At 34.9% G+C, this 14,064-nt stretch overlaps 1 pseudogene; it reads left to right on the top strand.

Annotated features, from left to right (window-relative positions):
* Positions 1 to 221: 221 nt before the first annotated feature.
* Positions 222 to 1,572, top strand: LOC141687330 (dynamin-related protein 4C-like; annotated as a pseudogene).
* The last annotated feature ends 12,492 nt before the right edge of the window (positions 1,573 to 14,064 follow it).

Below are 14,064 nucleotides of genomic sequence, written 5' to 3' on the forward strand. Positions count from 1 at the left end.
CTTTCTTTTACAATACCAATGTGGGACAAAATCCCCATAACCCATTTCAAACAAGCAACTTTGTCTCAATATATTCATGGATTCCACTAAAAAAATATTTTAGATCCAAATATGAGATTCTAAGTCCTCATGTCAAGGAACAACCTCCAAGTGTTAGTTTTCAGAAATCATATCAAGAACATATATAAAATATGTCTCAAACTTTCCATTTTCTAACAAAAATGGCAGAAAGTATTCTTTTTGTGCTTTCTAAAATCGACAAGTCTATGGTTGGTATACCTGTTCTAGCTAGAAAGCTCATTCAAATTCAAGCTACAATTATTTCTAAATGTTTGCCTGAAATTGTGAAGAAAATCAACAGTAAGTTAAATGCTAATATTTCAGAGCTAAATAAGTTGCCCCTGAAACTCTCTACTGGCTGAAGCCATGACTGTTTTCATGAGGATTTTGGGATTGTCAAAAGAGTCTTTGAAAAAGCTTATAGTGAGAGGCGAGTTCGATGAATATCCTGAAAATAAGAATATGCATTGTACTGCTCGTTTAGCTGAAATGCTGGACAAGTTCTCTCAGGAATTGAAAAGTAGTTCTAAAGACAACAATAATGAGAAATTTTTACTTGATGAGATATTTGTGCTTCAGGAAAGTAAGAGTGTTGCACTGCCTAATTTTCTTCCAAGATCTGCATTCCTATCACTTTTGCAACTTAAAGTCAAAACAGTTTCAAAATACCTGTAAACTTCTTCACTGAAGTCTGGGAGTACATTAAGACTGTGGTGGAAGAAATAAATGATGTATCACTGTGAAAACTTTCCTCAAGTCCAAACCTCTATTAAAAGAGCAGCCTCAAATCTGATAATCAAGCTAAAGGAGCAGTCAACATCTCGAGTTGTGGAAATCATAGACATGGAAGAAATTTCCGACTACACGTGTGATCCCGAGTATATGGCCATGTGGAGTAAGCTCATGAATTCATGTGATGCATTCAGAGAGGTTTTTAATGGTGATTCGACGAAAGTTAGTATTGAAGGTTTTGGGGAAATTGATGTTGGGCATTTGAGGGATTATCCAGGTGTAAGAGATGAAGCCTTTGACTTGAAGATGAGGCTTACTGCTTACTGGAACATTGTTCTTAAAAGAATGGTCGACTCTGTTGCTCTTCACTTACTTCTGGCTTTAAAGAAATTGGTTAACCAGGCAATGGAAGAAGAGACGGTGAAAGAGGTTTTGGCTCAAGGTGGTGGCATTGAGCGTCTGATGGATGAAGCTCCTTCAGTTGCTCTAAAGAGAGCAAGATTGAATCAGAGCATTGGTTTGCTTAAGGAATCAGGAGATGTTTTGGCTAAAATCATTGATAGAATTGCTATCACCGGTGGATAGAATCTGGTCCTAGGTATTCCTTGTGGCCAGTTGTTTTGCGATCACAGTGATTGTGCTTCCAACATTCTTTTGTGTTGTAGAACTGCATTGTTAATTATCTTTCGATTAGTTGTTAATTCTGGTCACTTGCTCTTTTAGTTCTCAGAAATCTTGTTGTATCTGTTTTTTGGAACTGCAGTCTCCTCTGTAAAAGCCTGCCGGTTGGTGAATGTTGCTACTTGGCTTTCATGTTAATGACTCTTATGTAAGTACGGACTATGGTCCCTTCTTTTGTATACTTTTGGTTAATTTATCTGTGCCTTGCCTGATAATTTTCACTTAGTGAGTGAGACACCTCTTAGTTGACACTTCAAAAGCTAAAGCAAATTTTACATATTTTTAGTCCTTTTACTAGCAAGGCTGAACCAATATGAATGTTTTAAGATTTATTCATATGTAGAACACTTATTATCTTACTATAAGCCTAAAATAGAATTAGAAGATTAGAACTTGAGAGAGAGGGGAGTCTAATTTTTGACAAACTTTTGAATGAAACAAAGTTTTACATTAATCGGTTGATAACACATGATACTCCATCTCCATGTTTTAACTAACTTCACCCCAAGATGGTAAATTAAGTAGTAATATATGTCCCTTACTTATGTTTTAATATTAACAAAAATATTCCATGTATTTATAGACAGACTAAAATTTCAAGTTTTAATTATTACGAGAGACATGGGAGAAAACTATATTTGTACTCGGTTATTGTTAACAATTAAAGTTCCGGGTAGAAAATGATAAATCGGCACCCATATTCTATTATCCCAATGAATCTATTCTAATGATTGTGAGATATAACTAGAGACACAAGAGCAGCATACAGTTTGGTTTTAAATGTTGAAACACAAGTCTACTGAACCTGGTTATACAGCAGAATGGTTTAAGTTTGTATTTGCAGTTGTGTAATTCCTTAGAGGGCGCTTAGAATTATAATTTGCCATTGATTTTGTTGAAAGGAATGTTAGTCTTTTGTTTATGCATTCAGTCTGCAGAATCTCATATAGAATACTCAGGTATACGGTTGATAGAATTGCTACGGTCGATGAGTAAAATCTGTTCTTACTTCCAAGGTAATCCTTAAGCTGTTTTGTGATTGCAGTGTATGTGTTTCAAAATCTCATTTGTCTTGTCTTCTCGAATTTGTTATGCCCAAAATTTAATATAAGCAATATTTGGGTAAAAACAGATGGAAAGAATGTAGTCAACTTGCCCGTTTGGGAAATCTGAAAATAAGTAATAAGTGAATTATAAGTGATAAGTAAAAGAATACTTATAAATTAAATAAGTGTTTGGATTATTTTACTTATAAGTTAAAAAAAATTTCTCTTAAATAAATTAAATTATATAATTACTAAATAAAATTATCTAAATTCTTGAATTTTAAATTAGATTAATATTTAAAAATATAAATTTTATAATTGAGGTTAATAAATCAGCGAAAAATCAAAATAAGTCAAGAAAAAGTAAGTCGTAACTAACATTCAACTGATAAATTTATCAGTTGGGTTGATAAACACTCGTCGATAAGGTGTTACGAGCTTATAAGTCATAAGTGATTTATAAGTGGGCTGACAAACAGACCCAATATATTCATGCCAACAATTAAGGAATGTCGGGGCAATTAAGGAATGTCGGGGCAAGCCTAGTAATCCTAGGAAGGTAAGGACACGCACTTTGTGTAGTGCAGGTCAGAAGTACCTTGAAGGCTCGAGGGCGCGCATAGAGCTGATAAGAATAAAGGAAATCTTGAATAAAAGGACGCGCCCTGTATGTTCTAAAAAGGCGTGCCCTCCAGTTGCTTGAAAAAAAAATTTGACTGATTTTTTGAGGTGGCGCCTGCCCACAAAAATATTAGGGCACGCGCTCATTCAAGGAAATGGCTTAAGAGAGGACTTCAACATATTACTTGGATGAATTTTCTGAACGCTTCAAGAAGGAAGGAGATTATTCTTACTAATATATTTGTTGCAGGTATTCTATTAAAGAACTCCTTTCTGTAATGCAACCACAGAAAGGCGGTGTCCGTGGCCAAATATTTGCAGGGGTATTCTTGGAAGGAAGACCTCCTCATGTAGTCAATGAGTGTCCTCATTGGTGATGTGGGGTAAACTCTGGTGTATAATTTGGGAGCTGTGTCTCTGTAGTCAACGGGTGTCCTCGTTGGAAGACTTCGGAGTATCCTGCACTTTGCACCCAAAAGTTTGGGATCACTTGTCCTATAATATGGTAGGGGTTCCTTGTTTAGGGACAAAGATGCGTCCAACATTTGGGATGAACCACGGCTATACCAGCGTCCGCGGAGTAGAGAAACAGCTGTTAGTGAAGGGTTATCCTCGGCCGGGAAGATACCTTATCCGCGAAGTCTCGAGACCATGGACGAGCCATGGGCCTTTGTGGTTGGGCCTTATCAACAAACATTCTTAAAACTAGTAGAAGACGGTTTCCATTAGGTTTCCTACTGGGCCTCGGGATGAGAAATCTAAGTCCATTATGTTTCTTGTTCCCCGAGAACTACGTTGGCTTGATTCCCTATAAATAGGGATACGTAGGCAAATTGCAAGGGGCCAGAAGTTGAGAGCGCAAAGGAGCCACCACTAACCTAAGCAATTTCAGCCACCAATAATCACATCCACCAAACACTGCTCACGTTTTACGATGAAGAACAACCGTCACATATCTTGTTTTCGGATACAAACCTTGAATTTTGTTGTTACCAAATTCCTCCATCAACAGAACTGCATCTTCGTGTGTAACTGTTAGTTCATACATTATGGTTGTTAGGGGTGTACAGACGAAACGCTTAACCGCATTCAAGCTCTCAACCACTCGCAACCGAATCACTTTTTGCAGATAATCGTGAAATGCGGTTATTTGTGAAGGGTTTCGATCACATAAACGCAACGGAAACAGTAATTAAAAACGTGGAAACCCAGAATTTTCAAAACTCACCGCAGGATCCATGCCAAAAATAGATATTTTTTGTTTACCTAAAGAAACTTTACAAATTGGTTGACTAATGGAGATCCAAAACTTGTTCAATCACCACGCATCCTGTCCTCGCGATCTACGCTCTATCAGTATCTACACGGATGCTTAAACGCAAGGATTGAATGTGTACTAGCACAAAATTGTCTCTTTTTATTCCCTCCCCATCTTCTCTCTTGGTGGCTATGGGTTTTAGTAAAAGTATAATCTTAAAAATCAGCCACAAGAGATATTATATAGAGAGTATAAAAATGAATTATAACTCTTAACTAATTAGGAGTTATTATTAATTCAAAATTTGTGACGGCCTCAACCCCGGGGTCAGGAGTTGACGTCACCAACAATAATAATAATAAACATAACATAATTCAATCACTGATTATACATAACCACGACCCCTTTTTACCAAGACCTTTTCCAGGTTTAAGTATGATTTACGTTATAATTATTACAACACCTACTTACACAAGCCATTCTGACACAACTAACTTAATACAGCAACTCAATAGATCATCTTTGGTCTAACACAACTACCTCAGAGGAGCCTGACATGGAAGGAACTGGAACTCTTCCCCGACTACCACGGAAGAATCTCCAAGGCATCTGCAATACATATATACATAACATTCTGCAAGGGTGAGCAATCAATTGTTCAGCAGTACCACTATATGAATAACAAGTAAAACAATTTATGATAAAAGAGTGATAGGAACAGAAATTATAGCTCGTTTACAAAAGCAGAGTAAACATTCATAAACTGGATATTCAAAACTAGCATGCTCTGAAAAACAACAATATCAGTTGTGTGTTGTGTATGAATACCAGAGTTAATTCTTAGCATGCTATTTTATTTTCAAATCATCTGTCTCAAACAAGTTGATTTATTAATAATTTCAAAACCAAATCAATCAAATCTATTGGACGTTCAACAGGTGAAGATAGCTGATCAATCAACCCTCACCGGACAACGACTAACGGCCATCCAGAATAAAGAATGTGTTCCGGGACTTGGGAAAAGACTAGCTAGGTCTTTCCCCCAACGCTGGACTAATCGGTTAAACAGAGCGCCCAACCGAACTAGCCACTTACGCCTACTCAATTCCAATAGATCAACTGAATTCCCTTTTTGCCTCTTTCCACATTTCCAGGACATATGTGGATCAAAACATTCCACGACATAGGTGGATCAAAACTTTCTCTTTATCCATTTTCCAAAATCACTATCACCTATCTCTTTTTTTAAAATCATTCTGTCACAACACACTATTCAAAACTTCTTTTCATTTTAATCACGTTTAGAGATAGGTGCTTTCAGAACTTACTTTTCCCCAAAACATATTTTTAAGCAACATTTCCAAATACAGGGGATACGTAACTTAAAACATTCTGTTCCATTACGAGAATAAAATAACAGTTACTCATATATACTAAACCACAAGAGTATGGTCAGAGGTACTTGCCTTGCAGAGATTTACAACTATTACTGATCGACTCTGAGCCGACTCGGACACTCAGGCTTTATCGTCTAACCACTAGATCACCTTGGATTCGACTTCAACACTCAAGTTCTTCGGTTGAAACCCTACTGAGCTCGTCGACGGTCCACTAGGTTATCCTTAGTCCAACATCCACTTTCGGCTTTCCGACTAGAACCTACAGGGTCGAAATATTCTATGTTAGATGTCTAGGTATGCTTGACATATTCCCGCTAGACATTTTATCCAAACGGTAACGATTCCCGACTCGTAATTGTACCTCTTAATACAATACACATAGCAATCAGGGCTCATGAACTCAAAACTCGACTCAATATTCATTTTACTCGTCGCTTTAGGAAACATGTTGTCATTTATATTTTAAAAAATATTTTATTTATAATTATATAGCTATATACATTCGACTGGTATTCCAGATATTTACAGGATACGTTCCCGAAAATCGGGTAGCGTCTCCTTTATTTATCGGACTACCCGTCGAACACAATCGATGTCTCAACAATCAACAACCTCAATCCAAACTAGTCAATTTCGCAATTACAATCAGACTTCACAATCTCATTTATAAATCCAACTCCGATATAACATAACAAATTGCTTATTTCGAGAAATTAATTTTTTACACTAAATATTATTTTATTATTTATTTATATTAGGACTCGAAACCGCGTCATCACAGTCCACCGTCAGCTTATCGAAATTCATCGCTGACGGCGGTAAAATTCGTTGGTACCCGATTAATTCGGGTTTCCAAACAAATTTCACCGATAATTTTTCTTAAAAATTTCGAATAACATAAATATTAATAAGCCGAGAAATTTCAGAGAATCATTCGGGTTTACTCCGAATAATCCCAAGGATTTTCAGGCTAATCAGTACAACCATCCACACAATTATATATACACTCTTGTGTATATACCCTCCAGAAAAAAAAACAATCGGACAAAGCAGCTCAGAATAAAACAGAACAGGACAGCAGCCGGACAAGAAACAAGAAGCACAACGCAGATAACCACATCACATACTAAAACGAATCTCACTCGCCACAACAGCCACCTCGCCGGATAGCAAGGGGCAGCGGCGATCGGAAAATGCAAGGAACAGGCGGTCCACTTACCGGAATAAACGGGAAGAATCGGGAAATAAGAAGGAATCCTGAACAAGAAAAGTGGAAGAAAGAAGCGGGGCACAGGGGAAGAACCTAATAGAGAGAGAGAGAGAGAGAGAGAGAGAGAGAGAGAGAGAGAGAGAGAGAGAGAGAGAGAGAGAGAGAGAGAGAGAGTAGAACAGGGAAAGAGAGACACAAAGATGTGTTTCTATATTTTTTTATATAACTGTTGTTCACAATGAGGCATGACACGTGTCCCTCAATTTGTAAGAATATGACACGTGTTAATTGAATCGATAAGCGTACCACAATCTGATTGTAAGCCCGCATTTTGCAAAAACTAACGACTGGCATACGTGTAATTAAAATCAGAAAATTATAAAAAAATAACTTTAAAATTATCAGAATACTTGGAAATTAATAAAATAAAATTTCCATAATTTCTAAAGCATTTTTGACTCGCAACTCATACCCGCAATTCACAATTAATGAACCGAGCTACACTTAAAACAAATTCAGAAAATCATGAAAATAGTCTAAAAATGTTATAAATATCCTGAATTTAATTAAAACGTAAACTTCATAATTTTAAAGTCATTTCTGAAACACAATTTATACCCGCTTTTAGCAATTAAAAGAATCAACGCGCGGGTAAAATTAATCCTAAAAATTTCCAAAATAATTTTAAAATTCTCAGAATAATCCAAACTTAATAAATTACGAGTTTCATAATTTTTGAGACATTTCTGAATTTAATATGGAATTTACACTTAAATATAATCAGAAAATCATACATGGCTAAATAATTGATGAAATATTGATTTCTACATTTTATAAAATCCTAAAAGTAATTATTGGAATTATAAAGCCATAAAACAATTTTAGAGACATTCCAAATATTTATGCAAGTAAATTTGCATTAAATTCTCTTTTAAAAATGAAAACAATTCAGTACAACTCAATAATTAATTACACGAGCAACCCGGTACACCATAAATCACACATAGATAATAATAGAACAATACATAGCGGTCAAAACTAATACACATATTTTATTTGATTATTAATCAACAATTACACATTTAAATAGTACAAAGATATACGAGTCATTATAAAATTTCTATTTGTTTAATAATTATGTGACACTTAATTCTTTAACAACCGAATTTCATAATTAATATTAGTATATTTGAATATCATTATTTATCTAATTAATTAAGTCATACTTAATAATTAATATTATAAATAATTTAAATTACTTTAATTTATTTAAATCCAATTTAAATTAAATAATCCTTCAAGCTTTCTTTGTGTGTGACCTTATAGGTTATTATTAAGTTGGCAACAAATTTTAAATCTAATTTAAAATTGTAAACAATGAGCGGCATCTAGTAATATATCATTGATACCCAAGTAATAATAATTGAATCGGTGATCGATTGCACCTTTCGTGAATAATGTATAATGTAATATAATCCCTTTAACCAAATATTGTTGACTAAACTAGAGGCATGTAATGTGTCATCCTCATCATAGTTTAATCCAAGTTTTCTTGATCAATGAGTAGACTATCATATCAAATCAATATTTGAGTGTGGCCACGCATTTCGTAGTCTAGCTCGCACAAGTGGCAAATAATATCACTCCTAAAATTAGGAGGGTTAAATCCTTTCTAGAATATTCATATTTCTCATACGATTTATAATATAACTGAAATACACTTTTATCATTAACTGGTCAAAGGTAAATTTTAATATAATCAAAGTACATTAATTCTCGTATAAAATATAATGATTTCAAGTCTAAGTACCATTACATCATTATCACTTTGAGAATTACTTATGACACAACAGACATGTAGAATCTCACATTGGGTCTGTCCAGCACCATGTACATTTATATATGCCTGTGTTTTTTACTTTAGTATCACTATACCTATGATCAATGAGAAGTCATCATCAGTCCACAAACATACCTTAATAATAATACTCGACTAGGGACCTTCAGGAATATTGAAACCATTCTCATAATCTCATTTCTAAGCCACGTACTTAGAGATATAGAATCATATCATATTCTAAGGACATTTATTAATCTAACATTTATATCGCTGTAAATTAAGACATACTAAATTATAAAGGGAATAATCAATAGAACATAAATATTAATAATCCAAATGTCTTAAACTAAAACATTATAGTATTGTCTCTAGGGCACAAACACTAACAATCTCCCACTTGCACTAGAGCCAATCACCCATATATCTAATAATCAAGGAACTAGTATGACCATCGTGCTTCTGCTGCGACAAAGCCTTAGTCAGTGGGTATGCAACATTATCATTACTATGCACTTTACATATATATCTCCTTGATCATTAATCTCATTAATAAGGTGATATCGCCTAAGGACATGCCCAAATAGTCTCCTTGTTGTTTTGAAAGCATCTATATATTTGGCTTTCATTATAGAATCATCAATGTTCTTGCTGTGAACTATTCCAGCTGTTAGGTAAAGAATACAACATAGAGGGGGTGAATGTGTTTTGAATATTTTTAAGGCTTTTTGATTGTTTGTTAATTGGTTAATAAAGCAGATTAGAAAATGCAGTAAAATTATGTTAGCTGGAATAAAACAGTGCACACAATATTTCAAAACTCACTTAATTTTGTATTAAAATCAAGCAAGTGTTTTGCTATAAATCTCGGGTTCTTCGTAAGTAAAGAAATCAGCTTCTTCCTTGAGATATCTATATTAGATATATTTGTGATGTCATGTCTAATCTGATTTGTTTAGTTTTAGAACTTAATATCAGAACTTAACTCGAAATCAGAACTTACTGAAGACAGGAAGTTATCAGAACTTAAGCCATCAGGACTTACATCAGAACTTAAGTGCGGATACACTTCAGGGATGAAAAGCGGATGATTTACAGGAGATGATCTGGATTAAACAAAAGAAGATATGCTTGGATAGTTATATAGCTAAAGGACTACAATAGATAATCTCTCATTGATGTATTCTAGGAAACAGAACATATCATATCAATTAGGAGATATCTTGTAACTGTGTAGTATATAAACACAGATTAGGGTTTACACTATAAGTGTTATCATTCATGAGAATATTATTCATTGTAACCCTAGCAGCTATTAGTGATATCATACATCACTGAGAGAGTAGATTAAACATACTGTAACAGAATTTGATATATTGAATAAACTTGTTTTCTGTTACATACGTGTGTTTATAGTTGAATTGATTGTAGATACTATATTCAACCCCCTTCTATAGTATCATTGAGGCCTAACAAGTGGTATCAGAGCAAATCTGTTAAGCTTATAAACAGTTAAGATCCAAACAAACAATCAATCATGTCTGATCAATCAAAAACACAAGACCCTCCAGAACCTGCAAAGGTCCAACCCATTCAAAACACCAGTAGATATGAAACCATCAGGGTTCATATGCTCAGGGTGTCTGAGTACCCTGTATGGAGTGTGAAGATGGCCATGTTTCTGGAAGCTACAGATCCAGAATATTTAGGCAGAATTTATGATGGTCCACACATGCCCACAAAGCTTTCTGTTGCAGTTGGGAATGAGCCACATAAGATGATTCCCAAAGAAAAGAGAGAACTCACCACTGAAGTCTCTCTTCACTAGGAAAGGATGCAAAAGTAAGACACTTGCTTCATAGTGCACTTAACAATGTCATGTCAAACATGGTGATTGGATGCAAGACTACAAAAGAAATCTGGGATGCATTGGAAGTGAGATGTCAAGGAACCAATGCCATAAAAAAGAACAGGTTGACAATACTCACACAGGAGTATGAGCACTTTGACTCAAAATATGATGAGTCCCTAACTGATACATACGACAGATTCAAAAAGCTGTTGAATGATCTGTCACTAGTGGATAAGGAATATGATCCAAAAGATTCAAATCTGAAATTTCTACTAGCTCTTCCTGAAAAGTGGGATTTGAAAGCTACTACAATAAGAGATAACTATGAACTTGCTGATATGTCTCTTGATGAAATCTATGGGATGCTCAAGACTCATGAACTTGAGACGGAGCAAAGAAAGCTGAGGCATGGAGGGAAGTCTAAAACAGTTGCTTTAAAGACTGAAGAAAAGCCAATTGTCTCTAGGAAGGAAAAAGGAAAGGCTCTCATCATACAGTCTGATTCAGAGTCATCAGATTCTGATGATGATGATTCAGAACATGAAAATTTATCTGAAGTGGATGTTGATGCAGAGATGATGCAACTGTGTGCTCTTATGGTGAAGGGTATCACAAAGATAGCCTACAAGAAATTCAGAAAGGGTAAAAAGTTTTCCAGGAAAGGTGGAAGTTCTGACAAGAAAGGGTTCAGAAAGACTGAAGGCGAAGGAGGAATGTCTGACAGAGGAGACAACTAAAATGTCAAATGCTACAATTATGGTGAAAGAGGCCACATCTCTCCTGATTGCAAGAAAGGAAAAGGTGATAAAGGCCAGGAACTTATCACAAAGAAGAAAAACTGGGCAGACACTTTAGAATCTGAAGAAGAGGTAAACTATGCCTTAATGGAAAATGCTGATAGCAGTTCTGATGCTGATGAACTAAAGGTACCTCTATCAACTCTTGCTTTTGATACAGAAGATATTATTGAGTTGAGATTATTTCTGAAAAACATTTATATTAGCTATAGAGATCAGACTTTAGAGAATGAAAGATTAAAATCTGAAAATCTAAAGTACAAAAACAGAAATAGCTATCTTGAAGAAGAGTTAGTCAAGATGAACACTATTCAGACAGAGAGAGATAATGCTGTGTATGTTAAGAATGAATTGCTTAAACAGAATGATTATCTAAAAAATGAATTAGAAAAAGAAAGAGAAATCATCAGGACTTGGACAAACTAAGGAAAAATAACTCAGAATATTTTAAGTAGTGGAAACTGGAAAGAGGGGTTAGGTTATAAAGATGGTAAAAGTGAGAAAGGGACTTTGACAATTAAGCAAATTGCTATCAAACAGACTGAAAAGCCAAAGGTAAATCCTGTTAATTTGTTGCAAAAACTGTTGTGTCTGATTCTGAAGAGATAAAAGACTCTAAAACAAAAGTCAAAGAAAAGTCAACTTCTGACAAATCAAAACAGGATAAACCAGCTTTGGTAAACATTGGCTTAATGACAAAGAAGCAGCTTAAGTATAAGCTGAAAGAGATTAAAAATGTGAACAAGGTAAAGAAAGCTAGAAAAAATAGGAATGGAAAGGAAGGTGTGAATAAAAGTAATAATTATATGCCTGTTCCTAATGCTCCTAGAAAGAAATGCTATAATTGTGGAAACTCTAACTATCTTGCTTCTTTTTGCAGGAAAAATAAATATATAAACTATTTACCTCCTAGATCAAGAGTTAAGAGTCAGTTTGTTAGGTTTAAACCATAAAATCCTTATTTTCATTGTGGTAGTTTATGACATTCTATTTATACTTGTAAGGAATATCATAGTTTGTACTATGATTATTATGAAATAAAACCTTCTTTAAAGAAAGTTAGTGTAATTCCTTCTAGTGTAAATTCTGATGCAAAGTCTGATATAAAGTCTGATAAAAAGCATGTTAGCATAAACTCTGAAACTAAATCCGCTGCAAATGCTAACAAACTTAACAAGGCCAAAGGATCCAAGCAAGTCTGGGTCCTTAAAACTAATCAATAGTGGTCTTTGTGATTGTAGGGCAACAGGAAAAATATCCCGGTTCTGGACAGTGGATGTTCAGGACATATGATTGGAAATAAAGCCCTGTTATCAGACTTTGTGGAGAAAGCTGTCCCAGGAGTTTCTTATGGAGATGACAACATGGGAAAGACTCTGGGATATGGAAATATCAATCTTGGGAATGTCATAATTGAATCAGTAGCTCTTGTCTCAGGACTTAAACACAATCGGCTAAGTGTGAGTCAAATCTGTGACAGAGGTTATCATGTGGATTTCTTTGAAGAACACTGTGAAGTTGTAAGTAATTCTACAGACAAAGTTGTTCTGAAAGGTTACATACATGGTAACATATATGAATCCAGACTTTCAACAAATTCTGATGGTTCTGCAATCTGTCTGTTAAGCAGAGCATCAATTGAAGAAAGCTGGAATTGGCACAAGAGACTCTCTCATTTAAATTTCAACAACATAAATGAGCTAGTAAAGAAAGATCTTGTGAGAGGATTGTCAAAATCAATATTTGCTCCTGATGGTCTTTGTGACTCATGTCAAAAGGCAAAACAAAGAAAATCTTCATTCAAGAGCAAAACTGAATCCTCAATTCTTGAGGCTTATCACTTACTGCATGTTGATCTATTTGGTCCAGTAAATGTCATGTCTATTGAAAAGAAGAAATATGTTATGGTTATAGTGGATGAGTTCACAAGATACACTTGGGTGTATTTCTTGCACAAGAAGAACGAAACTGCATCTACTCTAACTGATCATGTCAGACAGCTGGATAAGTTAGTCAAAGATTCTGTTAAAATATTAGAAGTAATAATGGCACCGAGTTCAAGAATTCAATCATGGAAGAGTTCTGCAAAGAACAAGGAATAAAGCAGGAATTTTCTGCACCTGGAACTCCACAGCAGAATGGAGTTGTAGAAAGAAAGAACATGACTCTTATTGAAGCTGCACGAACTATGCTTGATGAAGCAAAGCTACCAACCTATTTTTGGGCTGAAGCTGTGCAGACTGCTTATTTTACACGAAATGCTACACTCATAAACAAGCATGGAAAAACACCATATGAGATGGTGAAGAAAAAAAAGCCAAATCTGAAATACTTTCATGTATTTGGATGCAAGTGTTTTGTTCTTAAGACTCATCCTGAACAGCTGTCAAAATTTGATCTAAAAGCTGATGAAGGAATTTTTGTTGGATATCCACTTTCCACAAAAGCCTTCAGAGTCTACAATTTAAGAACAAGGGTTGTCATAAAATCTATCAATATATCTTTTGATGATAAAAAGATTACCGGACTTGTAGGTTTTAATGATCATGATCAGTTGAGACTTGAAAATG

This window comes from Apium graveolens, chromosome 1 (genome assembly GCF_009905375.1).
Source record: "Apium graveolens cultivar Ventura chromosome 1, ASM990537v1, whole genome shotgun sequence".
Classification (NCBI taxonomy): Eukaryota; Viridiplantae; Streptophyta; class Magnoliopsida; order Apiales; family Apiaceae; genus Apium; species Apium graveolens.